This window comes from Equus przewalskii, chromosome 13 (assembly GCF_037783145.1).
Source record: "Equus przewalskii isolate Varuska chromosome 13, EquPr2, whole genome shotgun sequence".
NCBI classification, from domain to species: Eukaryota; Metazoa; Chordata; class Mammalia; order Perissodactyla; family Equidae; genus Equus; species Equus przewalskii.
Genome location: NC_091843.1, coordinates 50999760 through 51023811, shown reverse-complemented (window position 1 = coordinate 51023811; position 24052 = coordinate 50999760). Strand labels below are relative to the sequence as shown.

The window sequence follows — 24052 nt, the reverse complement described above, 5'->3', positions numbered from 1 at the left end:
AAATGTCATGCAAAGTCACATAACGCCTTTCTCTGTAAACTCAAAATGCATTTTATTTTGCAGCAGCTTTCTGCAGCAGGTAAACAGATACAGCATCTTAGGGATAACTAGTTATTTGTCTTTCAAGCAATGGTTTTCTTCCCAAATATGTTAGCTAGGACTCTGATTTTATAGAGAGAACGCTTATACAAAAAAGGGAAGATTTGGGGAGGCGCCCCTGCAGGAAGATGGCGGCTCGGCCGCGGCGGCATCGCTCGCGGTATGCGAAGCTGCCACGGGGTGACTTTTGTGAGGGCGCTAAAAAGGCAATGGACGCACCTTCCTTAACGACTTCCACGGAGTGGGACACGCAGGTGGTGAAAGGGTCCTCGCCGCTGGGCCCTGCAGGGCCGGGGGAGGAGGACCTGCCATCCAGCCCGCGGTTGCCGTCGTGGCTGCAGCCGGAGAGGTGCGCCGTGTTCCAGTGCGCGCAGTGCCACGCCGTGCTGGCTGACTCGGTGCACCTCGCCTGGGACCTGTCGCTGTCCCTCGGGGCCGTGGTCTTCTCCAGAGTCACAAATAACATGGTTTTGGAAGCTCCGTTCCAAGTTGGCATTGAAGGTTTACTGAAAGGCAGCACTTATAACCTTTTATTCTGTAGTTCCTGTGGGATTCCCGTTGGTTTCCATCTGTATTCTATCCATGCTGCCCTGGCCGCCTTGAGAGGTCACTTCTGCCTTTCCAGTGACAAGATGCTGTGCTACCTCTTAAAAACAAAAGCAATAGGAAATGCATCTGAGATGGATATTTACAACGTACCTCTACCAGAGCTGAAGGAGAGGATAATGTTAACACATACTCGCTTAAATGCACTGATGACAATTCTGAAGGAAGTGACTCCTGGCCATTCCAAGTCAGAAAACTGATCCGACCAGAGCTTGAGTATCAGGGTCAGGCTTTCCTGCTGTCTTCAACAACACTTGCTTTTTGATCCTTTCTCAAGAAAGATCGACCTCAAAAAATGGATGGCAAATGTGGATTATTCTGTTTACCTCTGGACTGATTTTCTAAATGATTTGTGAAGCTATTTCTAGAAGATGAGAAGCTAAGGAGACTTCTGTCCAGGTTTCATAGCTATTTGCCTTAAGAACTTATTTTAGCTTCTTATCAAGTTTATAATATTTATTTCTGGAAACATCTTCAACTGCAAATTTAGGGATTAAAAGGCAGTGTCCCATGAGTGCTCTGATCTAAAGATGCGTGGTTGGTCTGAAAATAAGAGTTGTACTTAAAAATGTTACTACTATTATTCCTACATGGAGCAGTTGTTATATGAATACTGAAAAGTCATTTTTTTTGTATGTTAAATACAGGTACACACATATTCTGTAGGTAATATTCAATAAGTTGACTGGATAATATACAAGTCCTCTTTTCAGTTGCAAGCTGAGCTTGACAGGGCATTAATGAAAGCAATGATAAAACATCAAACATTCACTGAAATGCTGTTTTTTCATATTTTGCTTTACATAGCATTTGCCTCAGTAGCTTATCATATTATTCATTTAATAAATACGAGGTATTATGCTAAGCTGCTGGGGATAAACGGTAAGCAGAAACAGCCACTCTTCTATCATAGTTTATAATCTTGTCAGAGATGGACATTCAGATAAGCACCTGAAGACATGTAAAATTATGACTGCAGTGAGGGTTTTCAAGAAAAGGGACACGGAAATGCCAGCACAGATAGCAAGTAACTGACGTGGTCTGGGGGTCAGGGGAGGCCTCTGAGGAAGGGAAGTTTCAGCAGTGGTCGGAAAGATGAGGAGTTAATTAGGCGATGGAGGGAACAGCCTCTGCACAGGCCCTGTGAGACCCTTAAGAGAAGGCCGGCAGGAGTTGCAACGTTGGTCAGAAACCAGAGCGAGAAGGCCTTACTGGCCTCCTGAAGGATGTTTTTTTTTATTCCAGGAACAATGGGAAGCCCTTGAAGAATTTTAGAGGAGGCGGCCTATGACAGGATCAAATTTTCTTTTTTCAGAACCTCATGGTTGTCCTGTGGGGAATAGGTGGGAGGGGCTGGCACTAGCACAATCAAGAGATGATCTAGTCGAGTGGTGGTGCAGAGAGAAGGCAACTTGGTCCAGGTAAGCTAGCAGATGTTTTTATAGCAGATTCTTTCCCTTTTATACTGCATAAAGAATATTTTCCTTTAAAATATTTTAAACTGGAGAAAATTCTGATTTGCTTAATGCTTTGGGGTTGCAAAATTTTGGTCCTGTAAGCAAGGGTGAAGACTGGCAACAAACAGTACCAGAAAAGGTCTTAGTTACTTTCTGCTCCTAAAGAATGGGACTGAATAAAGTAATACTATATTGAAAAAAAAAAGGGAAGATTCGTCTAACAGCCATAGGGTCATCTCTCAGAATCTAATCAGGTGTAGAAGGGGAAATAGGGGAGCCTCAGGATTGCATAGCATGGATCTAACTACTACTGGAGATGCAGAAGAAGGTTCTTCTGCTTCTTTGCACATCTGTTTCTGTTGTATTTCTTTCTACAGATTGGCTTCTCCTGCACACTGTCCATCTGATGGATAATGTCTCTTTGAAGCTCCTGAGATTATTTATTATGGATACAGTTACACAAAGAGGCTGACTGTTTCTCTTTTTCTCTCATATATGTACATGCATGTGTGTGTACGTGTGTGTGTGTATATAAAACTATTATTTCTATATGTTATTTCTATATATTTAACTTGAGGAGACATTTGATATCTATATCTGTCATACTTATCAAGAGATGCATGTCCTATAGTATATGGGGGACTTATTTAAACACAAAATGTATATACATCTATCTTTGCATGTGTATGTATATGTGTATACATATGTGTGTATATATATGCATATATAAATACACACATTTATATACATATACACATTATAATGTATATCACAGATACACTCACAAAACCCATTATAAGAAAGAAATCTAGCTTGCCTTGCTTGGTCAAATGTATAATTTTGGATCAAGTACCTATGATTAGATGACTAGTATAATTTAGTAAAAGCATAGCTTTTGTGAGCCCGTTCCAATCCTGTGAGTCAACAGGATGTCAGGTTACCCAAAAGACAAAATGAAAAGTCTAAACGAAAATGTCAGTAAATTCCTATTCTATTAAGTCAAGGGTAAGAGCTTTCCTAAAACAAGGAAAACTCCATATGCTTAGCAATATTAGCACTGACATTCAACAAGGATTAATCACCTAAAATAATTATTATTTATAACATTATATTTATTTGACCTGATAATGGCACACTCCTTGTCTTCTATCATCTTACAGATAATCTTTGAATTGAGATCAATTCAGGAAGATTCCCAGTCACAAATAGATTTTTCATTGTCCTAAGAAAAAATTAAATAGCAATTATAAACAGAAGTCTATATTTAAAATCAGTGAGGTCTCACTGATATCATATCCAACTTAATTCTAAGAAATTGTATATTTTTTTCAGAATCTTGACATTCAATTCCTGCAATATCTAGGAATTTCAATAATTCAAGAGTCAGTTTCATTTATTTTTGTAAAATATTTATCTAATTATATAAAATTGAACTAAAATTCTTGCATTCTTTCAAGGATGATGAGACGAAGATAGTGAAAAAAGAGGAGCGGAAGCAGGAATCCAAACAAATTCATAACTGCAACAGAAACAATGACAGTACAGCATGGAAAGTTATATTGAGCCCAATAATTTTATATTTAACAATTAATTGTCCAAAACTATTAGACAAATTCATTTCTATAATTTCAAACTTCAGGTTGACAAATCTGTTACTTAAATACCTAATAAATTTCATATTATTTCAGATTATTAAAGAAGGATGTTTGGAATGCAGTGAGAGAAGCTGAAGGGATCTTGTGAGTAGAGTGGCATTTTTAACGACATTTGCTGATTTAATTAACAGACAAAGAGTGGGAAGAGTCCAGGTGAGTAAAAATATTGACTAAGATGAGTTGTTTTACTTTGGGAAATTAAAGTTTTAAGTTTAAAGTATAGCAAGCAATTTTACATTATTGAATCTATCACAAGGACCCAGGATCTAGCAGTTTCTCAGTTAATATTACCCTTTTAAAAAAACTTAAATAATTTTGCAACATTCTCATCTTCTTTCATATATGTTTATAATGCAAAAATATATGTATATATGCATATAGTAAAGACTTTTTATTAACTGTTATTAATTGGTAAGAAATACATATAAATATATATTTATATATAACTATTTTATAAACTATTATCTAAATATGTTATTTATATATATTTAAATTGATATATTATTTGATATCTATATTCATAACTGCTTATGAAGCCACATTTCCTCTGGTATAACAGGGGACTTATTTCAACTTAAAGTATTAAAATAGTGGATAGAAAATGGTACATTACCATTATTTCTTACTTTATCACACATTTATGAAGCTACAGAAATTTCTAGGAACATAGATGATAGACAGATGGCTAGAAAGATGGATGAAAGTTCATAGTTCTTACGTTGTTCCTATGTGTTTTTGTCTTAGCTAAAAGAAGAAAAAAATCAATACAGACAAAAACATTTTTCATTGTTAGAGAAGTGACTGGACACAGATGAATGTAGAATAAGTTTATCTAAAACTAGAGGATATATATTTGGTACATAATCTCCCAGACATAAAACAGGGTTAATTAAGCAACGTTCCTTGACTATCTTCTCCTCTTTGATATTGTTTTTTTTAATCCGGTTTCTGTTTCTTTGATTCCTACTATGAGTAAGAACATAATTTTTTTACTGTATTTAACTTTAATTAATTTAAATCTATACAGCCACACATGCCTATTTAAATAGTTACAATATTGGACAGTGCAAGACTAGATTATCTTTAGTCTGCCCCTAAACAAACCGTCTAAGCATTATGCAATATCTGGCTGGAAAGGCACTACACAGTGTAGAAATATGTCCAGGCCTGGCTTCTTGCTTTCTCTCCAATGTTAGATTTCTTCTTTTATCTGTTATTTTTTTTTCTCTTGACATTATTCCTTAATGCAAAAACAATGAATTATGTATATAAATTTACAGCTGCTTAAATGAAAGAAGTTATTTAAAATATGTGACCGCGCTTCCTGAAACGGTTTCTAACCTTTACAGTTACAGAACAAGCTAAGAGATGACATTTGCAAAGATTTCTCAGGATGCTCTTAACATTAACTACTTAAGGTATGCTCTGTACAGTGTTTAATAAAAAGTGACTTTTCTCCTCTTTGCAGCAAATAAAAATTGGTCTTATTCATAATATAAATCAAAAAGCTGGTCTCAAGTCTATGTCCTGTGATCTCATCTGTCAACGATAAATAATTCTCAGACAGAATTAACAGCATCTCATACAGAGTCTCTCCCAGTCTACCCAATGTGACACATGGGTAGCACCAGCCACCGTGGCTCTTCTGCTCAAGTGCTGCTTGGGCTAACACTAGGGTTCCGTTCTTGTAGCCACAAAGATTAAAGAGGAGAATAATAGCACGATTTAATTCTCTGCTCCTGAATCTGCTTTTCTGCCATGGCATCTTCCTACTTCTCACCCTGCTCACTCTTCCCCAGCCCACCGACCCACAAGAAAACTTGTCTAGGGTGTGAGAGAATTGAAGTGCTCAAAGAACATATGGGCATGGTGAATCTATGGACAGTGTGCCTTCTCCAGTTCACCTGGTATTAGTATTTGCAAGGCAATGTACAGCACTCATTGCACAGGCTCTGGAATCAGACAGAAGTAGCTTCAGATGGTTTGGATATTTACTATCACCTTGGACAAGTTATTTAACTTTTGTGTGTCTAAGTTACCCCATCTGTAAAATGAAGATATTAAAAGCTGCCTCATAAGATGGTTATTAGGAAAAATTAAATAATACACATGAATTTGTTACCCAGTTCCTGGCATAGTTTCCAAATGACAGTTATTACAAATTTTAAAAGAAAAAATTAAAAAGTGTAGGTGTAATTTAATAACAATGATCTTAGGAAGTGTTTATCATTCAGTTGTACTTTCCTGCTTAACTCACTGTGTTGAATTCTGCTTGTCATTGAAATCGTAAGCCATTTTTAAACACAGTTTAATTTTACTGCATTTTGTGTTTCCTTGTCTAAATCCTCACTGAAGGAACACCCCAAGCTTAACATCTTTACAACTGCATTAGTTCTCTTTCCTCAAAAGTAGCAGGATTTGAGGGGCTGACCCAGTGGCGCAGTGGTTGAGTTTGCCTGCTCTGCTTTGGTGGCCCGGAGTTCATGGTTTTGGATCCTGGGCGTCGACCTACACACCATTCATCAAGCCATGCTTGAAAGCATCCCACATACAAAATAGAGAAGGATTGGCGTGGATGTTAGCTCAGGGCAATCTTCTTCACCAAACTAATAAAAAAAAAGTAACAGGATTTCTCTCGATGAAGTACTGGTATTCATTTGTCATTAATCTTTCAATCCTTCCTTTCTTGAAATCAGTGTCCAAATCATGTAAATTCCACAACATTGACATGTCTTAAGTCAAATATCTTCTTTTTATTTCCGTAGCTACTGCCTTATTACAGACTCTTAATATCCCTTATTAATGTCATTCTCAGTCTCCTAAGAGACCTCCTGTGTCTCCATTTATGACCCTTCCAAAGCACCCAAGTGACTTTTTTTTTTTCCTTTTTCTCCCCAAACCCCCAGGTACATAGTTGTATATTCTTAGTTGTGGGTCCTGCTAGTTGTGGTATGTGGGACGCCACCTCAGCATGGCTCGATGAGTGGTGCCATGTCCGCGCCCAGGATTTGAACTGACGAAACCCTGGGCCACCTGCAGTGAGCGTGTGAACTTAACCACTCAGTCACGGGCCAGCTCCATCCAAGTGATCTTTTTATAATGCAGTCTGATCATGTCACTCCCTTGCTTGGAGGCCTGCAGTGATTTCCCTTGTTTAAATTATAAAGCCCAAACTCTAAATCACTGCACACAAAACTGTTCATGTTACTGCCCTGCCTTTCTTTCCAGACTCATTTCTTACTGTGCTCTACTTTTCAGCCTTGCAAAGCTGCCTAGAGATCCCTCAACATCCCATGCTACTTTTGGATGCCAAAAAACATCCAGAGCCGAAAATGGAAGGAGATGCTTGTGATAAAGGTATAAATAGCTCATAGATTCTGATATGGGCTAGAACTACAACTCAGGCCATGGGGAGTGAAACTCTGAATTAGAAAGTCTTTATTAAGTTGTTGTATTAATGCATGGTCTCCAATTTATGCCTCCCTGAGTCTGCTACATTATTTTCAGTTTCTTGACATGGTTTCTCAGCTCAGCTCATCTTGTATATGGAAGAGCCTGCCCATAATCCAGAGCTCTATACAAAGCCCTCTCTGTTCCAGAGCCCATCACCAACTGATTATTCTACTAGGTGTCATTGAGTTCAAAATCTAGCTCAGCTCATCACTACTTGGGCAGAAACTTAGATCAATGCTCAAACCATGTATTGGTTTCTTTAAGTCATTTTGTCCTCCACTCACCAACCAGTATCTTCCTCTATAGAAAAAAACAGGTGGACATTATTTCCCTGGGAGTAGGGCTGGGGTAGCTCTAGCAGTTGAAGCTACAAGTGACAGATGAGTGTGGAAGGCATATTGGCTAACATACCCAAACATACTCAAAGACTCTGTACTTCTACCTGGAATGCACTTTTTTTTTTAATTTTATTTATTTATTTATTTTTAAATATTTTATTTTTTTCCTTTTTCTCCCCAAAGCCCCCCAGTACATAGTTGTATATTCTTCGTTGTGGGTCCTTCTAGTTGTGGCATGTGGGACGCTGCCTCAGTGTGGTTTGATGAGCAGTGCCATGTCTGCGCCCAGGATTCGAACCAACGAAACACTGGGCTGCCTGCAGCGGAGCATGCGAACTTAACCACTCGGACACGGGGCCAGCCCCTACCTGGAATGCACTTTTATCCCTCTTGTCTGCTGGTGATAACTACCCATCTTTCAAACTACTGTATGTTTCTTGAGGACAGGGATTGTGTCTTCCTTGTGGTTGTATCTCCAGCCTGGAAAATTTTGGCAATCTATAAATAGTTGTTGAATTAATGAGTACATATACTTTTGCCACCTACCTACAAGGTCTTTCCTGTCTCTTGCAAACAAAGGCCCATCCTCCTCACACCACCTTATAATACCCTCCTCATATACCTTTATTAGAAACTGAAGTACTGATATATTTATTTGATTCCAACACTTTAAAGACTATAAGCTTCTTAAAGAAAATCATGATTTATTAATTTGTAACAACATTCCTAATGCAATGTGCATGCTGAAAAATGTCTGCTGAATGAATAAGTGATAAATTGGCAATTTTGGCCAGCCCTTCACACTCCTAGTGTCCCTTTTGATTGAATCTTCCTTTACGATAGCAGTATTTTATGTAAGGTTATGTGGTTCACCAGGAAGCAGAAATAAGTAAAGCTGAACAAACTTTGTCACTGTGCAGAATGTGCCTTATACTGCAAGCAAAAGAATTTTCAGCCCATCACTGTTCTTAGTTTTGTTGGCCTTTCACTGGAGAAACTGGTCTTCAGCACACCCACTCACTGAGGCACACTCGGGGGACTTTGCTAGAGGTCTTGATATAGAACTTTTGACTGATTTTCTCCAAGGACACAATTATGAAACAAGTCTCTGTGGACCTCACTAATTGGCTCTGTTTTAATACCCTTTATCACAGCATACATAATTCTTTTGTTTGGAGATCATCTAAAGGATATATCATATGCCAAAAATAATCAGATGTAGGGGCCGGCCCTGTGGTCGAGTGGTTGAATTCGCGCGCTTTGCTGCAGGCGGCCCAGTGTTTCGTTGGTTCGAATCCTGGGCGCGGACATGGCACTGCTCATCAAACCACGCTGAGGCGGCGTCCCACATGCCACAATTAGCAGGACCCACAACTAAGAATATACAACTATGTACCGGGGGGGCTTTGGGGAGAAAAAGGAAAAAATAAAATCTTAAAAAAAAAAAAATCAGATGTATTGTTCTTTCCTTTCCTTAATGAACTCTACCATACTTTGTCTTCTCCAGTAAATTGCAAATGAGTCACAGTTCGGAAATTAATTCTAAAAGAAAGCAACTTTTCAAGCATGGAAATGGTAAGTATTAACTTCAGTGTATGACCATCTGTCAGCATTAATGCCCATCAGGGATTTCTTCCCTAATGATTTGTTTTTCTAGCCAATGAAAAGCAGAGTTTTTGAACTTCAAATGGTAGTAAATTATTTATATATTTACCAACTTGTTTTCAAAGCTAATTAATTTTTTCAAGCTGGAAATATTTGTACAGATTTTTAAAAAATTTTCTCTATAAAGTAGAAAGTGAAATTCTCTAAATTCCAGTTCCCTGGATGTAACTCTAATGAACACTACATTTTTAAAAATAATTTGTTTTGAACATCATTTAAGGTTGCCTAACATCTTTAGATTTGCCTAATGTTGTTAAGGCTGACTCGAAGTGTTAACAAATTTGGTTGAGTAAATTAAAAGTAGTATTTTTTTAAAGTATCAAAATAGTCATCTCTAATTTGCCTTTATTGATGTAGGGTCATCTTCAATGTCCAATGTAGACGAGAGTTCTCTATAATAACTCTGAATAATTACAATGACAGCCCTCTAATTTGTATGTATTTTATCTTTTCTGCTCTCATATGACAGTGAAGTGGCTAATTACTTTCCAAAGTAGCCAATTACATCCACAGTTAATCAGCTGCAGTAATTATCTACAGGACTTTTCTATACAATAGAAAGTTTCAGTCATCATAAGGGAAATTTGCTTCATCTTTTGAAGTGTGCAGATGTATTGAATTCAGTAAACATATGCTGTTACTTTGGTAAGTCCACTCTATTATGATTATCAACTGGGACCATAGGGGAGAAATAGAAATCATATAGGAACAATTTTCTTTTACTTTTCTTTGTAATAATAGTCACATTCACCACATTCTTCTTTTAAAAATGGTGTACATTTACAATCAACAGTGTAAAACTCAGGATAAAAACAGAGAATAGCCTGGAACAAGCTGTAAAACCAGAAATCAGCTGCTCCTTTTTCTCTTCAAGGGAATCCTAGAGGAAATCAGTGTGGTTGAAGCAAGGCCCACCACAGACTCCAGCAAACCCCCCACACATAAAAGCCATTCCTCGAGCTGAGATTGCCTCACTTTCCACCTGTGGCCCACCAAATTTTGGTCACAGAGATAACCTGAAAGAGTCAGATTTCCATTACTAACTACCTAATCACAGGCAAAGCCCTATATCTGGCTCTAATTTGTTGAGGTTTGTATGAAAGAGAAAATCTTCAAGAGAGATAATAAGTTCACAGGAAAGTGAGTTATCAGAATAGGAGACAACTTGTCTTGCCCTTCTGGGCAGAATATTAATCTGAATGAGTAGGCAAATTTGTTTCTGACTAAAATGATAGAGAAGTGAAAGACAGTAATAGAACAGAGGAGAAGAATGGGCTGGGAGAATCTGAAGATAAAATTGTGTCATCATTAAATGATTTTAGAGAAGAAATTGCCCTCTCAGAACACCCAAGACCCAAAAACCCATTGGTTTACTGAATTTAGTTAAAAGTGCTTGGAAAAAAATTGGGAAGACTTGGCAAGATGCTTAAACCTCATTTTTGTGAATGAATAGTTTTGAGGAAGACACGTTTTATAGTTTCTTATTTCATACCATATGAAGAGCAGAAAAGTATTAATAAATGGAACATACAAATTAGCCAAAAATGATAAATTAAACAGTTTATCTGGGGCCGGCCCAGGGGTGCACTGGTTAAGTGCTCACCTCCTGCTTCGGTGGCCCGGAGTTCACCGGTTCGGATCCTGGGTTCAGACATGGCACCGCTTGGCAAGCCACGCTGTGGTAGGCATCCCACATATAAAGTAGAGGAAGATGGGCATGGATGATAGCTCAGGGCCAGTCTTCTTCAGCAAAAAGAGGAGGATTGGCAGCAGATGTTAGCTCAGGGCTAATCTTCCTCAAAAAAAAAAAAACAAAACAGTTTATCAAATTACATATACAGTCCTTTGCCCTGAATTAACAGTTTGAAAAAAATTGTTTTTACATCTGTTAGCATTAGCCTAGGGATAATCCTTGGAAGGATACAGGTTGAATTAATTTATGCTGTAGATTAAAGTTGTTAGGATCATTGGATAATTTAGAGTGTTAGGAACAGGAAGACATACAAATGGCCAACAACACATGAAAAAATATCCTACATCATTAGACATTAGAGAAATAAAAGTGAAAACCACAATGAAATATTCTTCCCACACAGTAGGATGGCTATAACAAAAAATTAAAAAGAAAATGGAAAGTCAGTGTTGGTGAGGATGTGGTAAATTAGAACTGTCATACATGGCTGGTGAGAATGTAAATGGTTCAGCCTCTGTGGAAAATAGTTTGACAGTTCCTCAATAAATTAAAGGTAGAATTACCATATGACCAGCAATTCCACTGCTAGACATATATCCAAAAGGATTAAGGACAGGTACCAAAACAAATCTTTGTCCACAAATGTTCACAGCAGTACTATTCACAATGGTCAAAAAGTGGAAACGACCAAAATGTCCATCAACTAATAAATGAAGAAACAAAATACAGTATAGCTAAACAATGGAATGTTATTCAGCTACAAAAGGAATAAAGTACTGATACATGCTACCACATGGATGAACTTTGAAAACATTATATACTAAGTGAAATAAGAGGGTCACAGAAGGCCACATATTATATGATTCCATGTATATTAAACATCCAGAACAGATGAATCAATAGATTTAAAAAGTAGATTAGTGGCTCCCCGGATGAAGGGGGAATATAGAATGTGACTGCTCAACGGGTCCAAGATTTCTTTTTGGGGTGATGAAAATGTTCTGGAACTAGATAAAGGTGATGGTTGTACACCGTTGTGAATTTACCATATGCCACTAAACTGTACACTTTAAAATGGTTGAAATGGCAAATTTCATATGTACTTTACCACAATAAAAAAAAGTATTAGGAAATGAAATGGAAGTATTAGGAAATGAAATGGAATTAAGAAAAACAGTTGCCTTCACATGAAAGTAAATGCCTCTCAAAAACTAAACCTCATTTTTTTTTCCTCTGTCCTCCACAGTGCTTGCTAAGAACATTCTCATCAAACTAAGTCAGTTTTGGAAGCTGACTGATGCTTCTCTTCCTGAAGCCTGTCAATGTAACACTTCCCACGGTACCCTTTCAACCTCTAGCTCCAGGGCTGAAGTTAGCACAACTCCAGTGAGTTTTGTGGTGCTTGACATAGTATATTCTTTTCCATATTTGTCATTGATATATGTTATAAAAGAGGGAGTTTTTCAAATACTTATTTTCATTTTAATTCATTTAGAAAAGAATAGGTGCTTTGGATTATTGAAAATGATATCTCTTTAAGCTACTTTTAACAGAGGATTGAAAATGATGGTTCCCGCAATTCTTTACTCATGACTCTTACTCACCCTCTTTCAAAATCTAAATGTTACAAGTAAGGATTTTAGTTATGGTTTTGTGCCCTAGACAATGATGTCAAATTGAGGTTTAACATCAGTCTTAGCCTCTGAGATGTTCAGTAATCATCTCCGAGAAACAGATGTGCATACTCATTGTAAAATTGCTACTCAAGAAAGGAAAACAAACCGTTTTATTGATATTTATGGATATACTGGTCATTTAAGTGAATTAGTCTGTACTGTATAAGATGTCATGCTAGACCACAGTGACTTAAGCTGCCACGATGCTGGGATTTAGGGCGTGAGGTAAATTACTGTTAGTGGAAGGAGGAGATCACCAGGATCCATAGTGAAAGTCAAACCAAATGCAATGCTCTCACCATCTGGATGCCAGTATGAGTTTCTCCTTAGCAGATTAAAGCTTACCCAATCACAGGAATTCAGGCAAAAGGAAGAAAGTCAAAGGGAAAAAATGACTTCCTTGCTGCTTTATAAAACATACCATCTAGCTTTTGAAAATATACCATTGAGATGGTTAACATTACATAGAAAAGAACAGTATTTACAATACTACCTCTAAGTGAAAGTAATAAGCTACAATACAGAAAAATGAAGAGCTAAACTCTACAGTACAAACATTAAAGTGTGAAAGATGAGTTAAATTTGAGCCGGAAGGATTTGAGAAAGTAGCGTTAGACTTTGGCTTTAAGGAATGGATAAGAACAGACAGCAGGAGGGGAAACGGACACCTTGTCAAGTAAGTCAGGTGCTGTAAGCAAAAACCCAGGTATCGGAGTAAGAACAATACTGAAGAATCAAGTTTGACTGAAACCAGGAGGCCAAGTTGGGAATAGTAAATGATAATAAAGTGAGAAATGCAAGATGGAGCAAAAGTTCAAAGTTCCTTAGATGCCCAGAAGGAGTTTGAATTTATGCAAAGGAAAGTAGAGAAACAGTCATTTCCTTTGGGTCTGGCTGCTCAAACTGTCAAACTAGGAAGATGGCTTGGTTTTAATATGCAGTATGAAGAGAGAAAAGTTTAGAGTCAAGGAAACCATCTGGAGGTTGTTAGAACGACTTAACCCTGCAATGATGAAGACCAAAAATGGGGAAAGGATGTAGACACAGAGAAGGTGCAGATTCAAGAACTATAGCAAACAACAGTACCTGCTGACAGAGCAGGCGAGAGGAAGAGAAGAACCACAGAAGCAGAGGAAGTGTATAGTCTCAATTCCTCTGATAGGAACGAATAAGTGGGGAGACAAGTGGGGTTAATTTTGTTGATGGTAGGCTTGAGTCAATATTAGGGAATCTAAGTAGAGGACATGGAAGGAAAAATATTACTTTTCTCACAAACCTAAAAGTATTTCAAGGGTAAAATAAGACAATATGTACAAAAGTGTTTTCCAAGCTTATGTGTAAATATAAATACAGCTTATGTATAAAATATATTTTCATTGTTATTTCCGTTTTAACAATTACAGTATTACAAGGCTGAGACTTGAGAAGGCTCAAGGCTAGATAGGCTAGTGGGTGTCTCCTTGGAGGTTAAAGTTAAAACCTCTAGCACAGATGAGTTTACTCAGTAATGTGGCTCATTAAAGAAGAGCAATGGGCTCACTGTGTCCAGACAAAATGCAAGAAAGAACAAACGTTGAAATCATTAACAGGAAGTTTGATTTATATAGCTGTGTAAAGATTTTATTTTCCTTGTCGTAGAAGTTGAATTTAATGCCAATCAAATTCAATATTTATACATAATGGACAACCCAATATACTTCAACTTTTTAACTATTACTCATTCCATATACACAGACACACACACGCAAACAAAGAAAACAAATTAGATGGTCAGTGGTATCATGATATGTGAAGTAACGATTTCACCATATTTTAAGTCACCGCATGTGAAACTAAAATAATGATTTTACTGAGGCTTTTTTTTTAACTGTAAAGGAACCAACCAGGGTTCTATGAGATGTGTTTCTTTGCAATATGATAGTATCTAGTTAAAGAAAATTACTCTGTTGATTTGCTTAGTGAAAGGGTAAGGGAAGATGATTATCCTTAGCTTTGATAAGTAAAATTAAAGCAGATAAATGCTATGGAGTCTGAGATAACAACGCCTTAGGTGAATTAACGGCTAAGAAAATCAATAGTCTTCCCCAAAAACAATTAGTTTCAGACTTGTCCTTTCTCATTATTTAACACTCATAAACCAATATAGTGATGACTATTCTAATTACTAAAATTTTTAAAGTACACTATCAAGTCACACAAATAAGTTCACTGGAATGTTACCTAGAAATTGTATGGCACACATACATAAAAATTACTTTTCACTTTGTAATATATTCATAATAAGCATGTGTTACCTTTAGGATGGAAATGGAAATAAATACCATTATTGATGTGACAAAATGATTTTGTCACAATTCAAAAATACGGTAGCATTTAGATGAGTTAGTTATTCTATAATGAGCCAAAGAAATACAATACTGATGTAAAAATGGTGAACATTTAAGAAAAAAATCTCTAGGGATGTTATATATGCTAATTAGCATATCAGAACAATACAGATTGTAAGAAGTTTAACTTTTTCACAAACTCCTAACTGTTCCTTAATTTTGCTTGTCCAATACAGAATTCTTTTTCTTTTTTTCACCCAAAGTCATGCACGTGTGTGTATATATTGAAATGTGAGATCACCTCCCTCCTCGAGAGCTCAACATTTTGCTCCACTTAGCAGCCATAAAGATCTGTATGGTCAAGTCACGTCAAGCCAGAAGTGAATGTCATAACTGACAAAGTGTATATCAGCAGTTACTGACCTTTTGGAGAAGATAAGAGCCGAACATAAAGGAAGAGAATATAAAGAAAGAATACCAAACTGCAGTGCTTTGTTGAAGTGGTAAATCCTATCCGATTTGTATGTATTTACCAACACAGCTCAAATTCTCAAAGATGCAATGCATATCCTTTTCAGCTTAGGATTTTACTCCTCCTTAAACAATGAGATGGAAGCCTTGTTTTGTTTGTGTTACTTATAACATCTGAATAGAAGGTTAGCCCCTTGAGGTCAGGGAATTTGTCTCACTTATCCTGTTATAAGCTTAGCACGTATAAAGGTGCCTGGTACTTGTACGATTAATATTACTTGAATGAATGCTTCTATAAATATTTGTTGAATTTAACAAAACTGAAGGATCATATTTCTTCTGGTTGGGAACATATCCTAACTTTCTGTGTTCTGCTAACGCTGCGGTTTATCTCTGAGTTTCCACAGGCTGAATCACACCGAAGAAGAATTACCAGATAGTACTAGCTAAGATAGTAACTACAAATGAAAAAAACATCTAGAGAGTCAACAATTTATGTAATCTTTCTTATAAACTGTCCACCGCCAGAGCCTGCCAAGAGTCCACCTCCTTACCTCTGGGGGTATAGTGGAATATTTTGATGTTGTAAAAGAAAAATTGCACTGGATACATGTTTATAACAGCAAGGAAGACTTTATCCAAAACAACTGCAGTAGAGATCAAGACTATTGCATTGGGAGAGAGAGGCTGAACTCAACTCCACTGAAACAAAAGGCTTTTGTTTTTAAACACTAGGGAGAGCTATGAGCTAGCGCGAAACTACTAGAGGATGTTGGGAGAGGAGGTTAGTCAAAGTTATTAGGCCATCTGTGTTTGCTAATCGGCATTTATCAAAGTTAGGCTCCTACTCTCCCACAGAGACTGGAAGTCAAGGAACCTATCTTTCTTGATGACTACATTGCAAAGGGAGGGCTCCAAGGTACTCTAGAAAGACAGTCCTGGGTTGTAAAATTGTCAAGAACCTGGGAGAAGATTTATATCTCAAAAAATCAGAGAAAGAATTTACAGTTGAAGGTTTTCTTTGGTAGATGCTCCTAGAAAAGGAGGTCAGGGGACTATAGGCAAGAAGTCTGTCTAAAATTTAGTGAAGCTGTCTTGGTCAATGCGTTTCGGGAGACATGAGAATGAGAACTGTGACACTGGAGAATAGCTGAAAAATTCAGGAGCAACTTCTTGGTAAGAACATGCTCCCCACTTGTTCCTATGTACAAAAATGTGATTCTCTAAGGTGCCTCAAATTCTTCATTTGCTTGATTATATTTACTGAAGTTACATTAATAGAAATTCATTTGAGCTATCAAGCATTCTTTTAAAGTCCAAATATTTTTTAAGTCAATCATTCAAGAAAAGTGAAGAGTATTTCGTCAATATGAACAGAAAATTAAAAACTGGTTTTCAAAAGACTTGTTTGGAGGCAATATAGAGATTTCAGCGCCTTGTTCAAATTTTGACTTCACCTGCTGTCAGCTAAATGACCTTGAGCAAGTTATTCACACTATAGTCTTTCTAAGTATATTGACATTATAAGTGCTTGGAAGTATACCTAAAAGAGAAGTGTTAGCTATTTCTATTCGTGTTTCAGAAATGGAAGAAATTTTAAAATGTCTTCCTAAAACTAGAGAAATAAAAATTTTCAAATGCTTTTCAAGCTGAATTCTGATTCAGAACGATTTGCTGCTTTCAATGTGCTCTTTGGAATCAGGTCCTATTCTCCCTGTCAGAAATTTTCTAAACTTAGCCAATCAGAAAAAATTCTTACTGAACTAAATTGAGCATATTCCTTCTGACATTGATATTAAATGCTTTGGTTCTTTACCAAACAATTCACCCCAAAATAAACATGTATTAAAACAATATTTCCCACAGAAGCTGTAAATATAACTGTGTAATCATGACACAAGACATATTGTGACCAAGTGAACTTCCAACAATTTATGGTTAAGAAAGAGGGCTGTCTTCCTGTATTGTCCTTGCCAAAAGGTGAAGTAGTAAATTCTTTTTCAGGCAAATAAATAATGTAGCACAGAAACACAATACATCATTGTAACTACTACAAAGAGTTACTATTTAAAATTACATGTAAACCTATTGGAGAAAATAAGGAAAAGATGGACTATGTAATTAAAAGTTTTATTAAAAGTCTTACAAGTTGTGTAAATAAACGGCATTACATACCATAATATTCAGATAATAATTAAACATATTGCTTGCAAGTTAAGCATTTTATGGGCATTTAATTCTAACTTCCTTAGCAAATAACATTGCATATTGAGAAAGCCTATGTTTGCGTTTTACTTTGACTTAGGAATAAGAGGACTATTTTTGTTTTCTTCCACAAAACATAATCAAAGTTAACAATACTATTATAAAAGAACTGTTGGCTTTATTTGATTTTATTTATTTATAAATAAACAAATACAAATAAGTTTCCATTTTGATTGTGGATATGTGTTTTTTCTTGTTGTTTTTGGTTCTCAAAAAAACCAAGGTACTGAATTTCATAATGCCCATGGAGGAACACTTTTCTTTTCCTGTATCTGAAACATTGTAAATTTATAATCGCATATCAGCAACTGTTCTATTTTTTGGTTTAGAGAACCTGGCTGAGGCATGCTGACAATAGTAATTATGTTAAAAATAATAATAACAATAATGACACCTAATGTTTGCAAAGTGGATTATTTTAAAAAGCATTTTAACACCCACCACCTCATATACACCAACCCATAGCACTGTGAGATTGGTATTAATAGAACCCTAATTTAGTCGATAAAGAAACTGAGATTTTAAATGTAAGTGGTTTCCTAAGATCACCACAACAATAACTGATTCCAACAAAGAATTCAATCTTGCACCTCAAGTGTTTTGTTTTCTCTGAAGGAAAATAAAAATCAAAGTAAGATGTCAAACACAAAATTTCTCTTTCTGGGAATAATCCTACAAAAGCTGAAAGTGTTCATGCTCCCAAGCACCCAAATAAGCTAATGAAAACATTAAAGACATCCACTTAAAAGTAAAGTTGGAGAAAAAAAGAATAAAGGAACTCCCAAGAGACCATAAACAAAGTAAACACAGAAATCACCAAAAACACCAAAAACCTGAGATCATTTGCTGATTCTTGGTAACAAAGAGCTTTTATTATAAAAAACTAGTAGAGAATCTAAACAGAGAACACCTTTTAAAATGTGTACCTCTGAAGAAGTTTACACTCAGTGAAAAAGTAAACTAGAAAAATACCCAACCTCAGCCAAAGGACATAGCAACAAAACTTGTTGATCCCTGCTTTGGTTATGAGTAGAGTGAAACAGAATGTTCTTGCCTGAGATTTGTATCCAAAAGTCAGACCATATGCAGGAATGGCATTTAAAGGTGATTTTAAAACTCTAAATCAATAAATTAATTAATTTAAATCAACTATCCTGTATCGGGTAAGCACCCAGGTACCTGGCAAAAGCCAATCTTCTCATTCTAGGCCTCATAGAATTACAATGTGGAATGTCCCAAAAAACTCTCTGAACCATCAAATTAAAAAAAAAAAGAAAAGAAAACAAGACACCATAAGATAGAGTAAAATAACCAACATAAATATAAACTTGTCTGATATCATAATTATCAAACACAAACTATAAAATCCAGCATGTCAAATATTTGTAAAGATATAAATGAGAAAATCAACAACATAAACAATTAATGAGAAACCACCCAAAATGGTGAGTTAGAATGTGAAAAATAGAACTTACAGAAACAAAGATTATAAGGATTAAAATTTTAAAAAATACATACAATGGATGAATTAAACAGCAGAACAATAACCAAAGAGAATATTAGAGAACTAGAAAATACAGTCATGCACACATAACAATGTTTCTGTCAATGATGGACTGCATATATGATGGTGATTCCATAAGATTAGTACCATATAGCCTAGGTGTGTAGTAAGCTGTACCATCTAGGTTTGTGTTAGTAGACTCTGTGATGTTCACACAATGACGAAATCACTTATTGACATATTTCTCAGAATGTATTCTCATCATTAAATGACACATGACTGTAATTTAGAGGAAATTGTCAGGAAGCCAGAGAGGAAGAGAGGGAAGCAGGGAGAAAGGGAGATAGAAACAGAATGAAAGAGGAAGTAAAAGACACACAGCACCCTGAGAGTTCTAACATACAAATTGGAGTTTCTCAAGACAGAACAGTAGAATGAGGAATAGATAATTCAAAGAGAAAATTTTTCCTGGAATTAATAAAAATTATAAATCTCCAGAATCAGAACGTACATTCTGAGTAAGTAAAATTAAATCCACAGTATCTTTAAATGGTTGCAAAATAAAAGGAAACATATAATTGAATACACAGTGAAAGAATCTTTAAAAAGAATACATATTACAAAAATTTGACCAACAACAGACTCTTACCAATGGAACAGCTAAAGGATATATTTGAAACAGAAGGAAGATTATACCAGAGACAGAATTAAAACATGATAAGAATAGAGTATGGCAAATGTGAGCCTTACTCTAAATAAATATTTATAGACTGCATAAAATAAAAATAAAACTGGGGCTGACCCCATAGCATAGTGTTTAAGTTCACCATGCTCTGCTTCGGTGGCCCAGATTCACAGGTTCAGATCCTGGGCGCAGACATACACCGCTCATCAAACCATGTTGTAGAGGTGTCCCACATGCAAAATAGAGGATGATGGGCAAAGATGTTAGCTCAAGGTTACTCTTCCTCCAGCAAAAAGAGGAAGATTGGCAACAAGTGTTAGCTCAAGGCCAATATTCCTCATCAAAATAAATAAATAAAAAATAAATCTGCTACTTTCAGTAGTACTGGATATCCTAACTGACACTCCAACTGAAAACTCTTGAGGATGCCAGAAAAAAGCATATTTTATACACTTTAAAATATATCAGTGAACTATAAAGGGTCTCAGATGCCAAAAAGTAAGTGAAAGGGGAATCTAGACTCTTGAGCAGGAGTCTATTAGACAATGGGCCAAATAAAAACCATGGCTCGTGTTTGCATGTCCTCAGAACTAAGAATGGTTTTGACATTTTTAAGAGGCTATAAGAAAAACCAAGCAACAGACCAACAAACAAAGAATATGTGACAGAAACTATGTGGCCTGTAAGTATGCGGCCTGTAAATCCTAAAATATTTACTGTAGGGTTCTTTACAGAAAAAGGTTGCCAATCTCTGCTTTATGGAGTCCAGAACATAAGCAGAGTCCTAAATTTGGCTTTCACCTTAAAGGCAGTTGTCCAATTTAACGCTCATGACTTGGTTTTTCATGGCCTCCCATGGCTTACAGGTGAGGAGAAATGTCCAGAGCCCACCCAAATTGTAAAATCTATTAGGAGAATCCTCAATCCAAAAGATTAAAGGAGTCCTGGAAATGGAGATACTTACCCATGGTGCTACAAAGAAAAGCATCTGCCTTGAAAACTGTCACTGACTAAAGGAGGAACAAATCACCCTACAGACTTGCAACATTAAGCTGGCTCTCATATAAGTGTAGCCTGAACCCGAGAGATCTGAAAAATCTCACAATGAGAATTTAGTGTGAAGTGGCCCCGGTTGGAAAAGAGTATTTTCAAATATCTGGCAGAAACAAACATAAATCTGCTCTATAAGGACCCACTTTCAATTCAAGAATCAGAAAATTCCCATGGATAAACTTCCAAGAAAAATGATGGCACTTTTAAAAGAAATCATAAAACACTCAGGCTTAATGAAGAAGATAGTAGTGTCAGACTCATAAAGACTTAAAATAGTGGAAATATCAAACAGAATATAAAATCAGTATGCTTACTATGTTTCAGTAGATAAAAATATGAAAAATGTTATAGAGAACAAGATGCTATAAAAGTTGGCCCACCACAATAGTAACTGACTCCTGAAAGGCACCTTATGCACATGTATCTGCTAATAAACTTCACCTCACCTGCAGAATCTAGAGCCCCTGCTGTCTTGGGTGTTTGCTCTTGTCCCACAATCAGGGCCTCGGAGCCTCTCCACACTGTATGACCCCTGTCTCCGCACTCATAATGGATAGGAGGTGCTGGCATCAATTTCTTCCTGGTGTATGTGAGGAGCTTCTTGCTCCCAGGTGATATTACCTGCATATCTCTGTCCTCCTTCCAGGAAAACCATTAGATGTTCTAGGAGGAGGTGTTCTGGTCTTACCATAGCTGAGTACCTAGTGAGTTCTCTGTGTATTATCCAGTAGTTACCAGAGTGGTGGTGGTAGGTGAAGAAAGCTCTACTCTCTCATCGCTCTCAGTCCCAAAGCTTTGCCCAACCTTGAGACAAATAATATGATGGCCTCTTTAGGGTTCTGTGGACACAAAAATCACCCACCGCCAGAAAAAGAAAGGACTCCAGATATAAAAAAAAAGTAGGAAGGGATTTATTATAAGGAATTAAGGATAAAAGCAAAATATAGACTGTTTTTACCCTAGAACACACAGAATCGGGTAAGGGGTTTTATAAAACTCTCAGCTCTGAGGCTTCTAAAGCTGGATTGGGCTACACAGTTAGACCCGGTCTTAGCAAGACCCTGCCCAAGACCCTACACCTTCAAGACACATGGTCTCAACCCTTTCCATGGTCCCTTCGCCGGCATTTCCCATGAGATGCTCCCATAAGCAAATCACAACCTCGGGTACATTTAAATGCCTGTAGAAACAGAAGAGATATGATATCATTTTTCCCCATATCTAGATAAAATTCTTATTTAGCTTTCTAGTCAGAATTTTATATATTGAGTTATTTCTAAATTTGAATTCACTTCTTCTATAAAAGTAAAAATGTGCAACTAATAGATATAAAACATCATAGATACCAACCATAAATTTATATAATCAAGGAACCATATGTTCAAGAATTCTGCCCTCTGAGAAAATTGACCCAGAATAGAAGCCTTAAATGTTGTTTTCCTCTTCTAAAGTTCTATTTTTTAAATGGTAATATTATAAGTGGTTCTGAATGCCAAGAAGGGCATGTCTCTCTAATTAATGAGAAAGGAATAGTTTATCCATTGCATTGGCAGATTTACTTATGCTAATTTTCAATAATTGAGGAAGCGTGGCTAAAAAATAATATTCCAAATCTAAATGTCATCTTTGTTCATACTTCTTTTTCCTCAGTATGTTTTGACAATGACCCTTATATCACCACAGAAATCATTCAGGAATGCAATGCCTTAAACATCAAATTACAATAAGCTTTTTGTTGCTATTTTTCTCCTTTTTTCCTTAACATAAGTCTCCAACTAGATATCCATAGGAGCAAAGTCATTACCTGAGGAAAATTCAACTCAGCAAAGAGCGAGTTTCTATGTTAAGAAGTCAAATAATGAAACACTTTTCACTCCACTTAGACATGCCAGGGACATACCCTGTGCCAGCCTTGTAAAAAGTGATGGTGATATAGAAAAGGGCCAAGCTCCTTTCTTTTCCTCAAGGAAATGGTAGTCTAGCAGAGTCACTGGAAGATAAATAAATGATTGAAATAGTAAATCAAGTAGATAGCCTTTAATCGCAACACACAGAGAAATGGTACCAAACTCAGGCTTTCAATCTTCAAAAGCAGGCTGAAATAATGGCATCCTGATTAGAGATGTTTGTTAGTGGTCTCAGGGGGTGGTGAGTAACTTGAATACCTCAAAGGGAAATCTGGAAAGGCTATTCAGTGCAATAACATTCTGAGATGCGCCCAGGATGGGATCTTAACTCACTCCCCATGACATGGGCTTAAATGTTTATAGATCTGCCTATAATTACTACATGTATAAGCTTAGTCACAATGGAAAGTCCAATACAACCTTTAGCTCCCTTACACAACTATTGTCTCTGTCTCTCATAATGGGTAAAGGACAGAGAATACACTACCATACCTTTTTTTTTTTTATCTCTACCAAGACTGCATTATTAAAAATCTACTCCTCGATTCTTCCTCCTTTTTATGCTTATTAGGAATAAGAATTCTTCAGACATACAAGGTTGGGAAGGGCATTTGTGTTATTTTGGGTCTTCTAAGAAGCAGATGCAAAGATGGAGTTAAAAATGTGAGAGAGTAATCAAAGAGAATGCCGGTAAAAGATAAAAGGAGGGAGAAGAAGTAGGCAAAGAGAGGCTTCAGACTATTATACTAGTCTGATCGCTGTGAATCACCCTTTAGAATGAAAGTTCTATGAGGCCGGAAATAGTGCCTGATGTAGAGAAAGTTTTTAATAAATACTGTCTCAGTAATTAAATAAATGAGTTATCTCTGGGGGCAGAATGTGGGAGACAGAAGTAAATATCTAAACGAGCAAATAAGTTACAGTAAGTATTCTTGCTGTCACAATGGTTGGGAAACTGGCTGGACTAAAATTTCTTAGTGAGTGTCTTCTGGAAGCTAGGCCTTCCTGGTGGAACTGAAGGGAGATAAAACATGTCTTCTACCATTATCAGAGGTTACTAGTAAGCACTGGTTGACGACTTGTCGGGCGCACAATGTGCGTAAAAGATTTGATCATATGATAGAATCACTGAGGTAGGAGAATGAATAGGGATCCTGGGAAACCAAAGGAGAAGAGTCATAATCTACTATTCTAGTTA

The 24052-nt window shown here is 36.6% G+C and overlaps 1 pseudogene; it reads left to right on the top strand.

Annotated features, from left to right (window-relative positions):
- The first annotated feature begins 218 nt into the window (after positions 1–218).
- On the top strand, positions 219–994 carry LOC103559017 (protein Mis18-beta pseudogene; annotated as a pseudogene).
- The last annotated feature ends 23058 nt before the right edge of the window (positions 995–24052 follow it).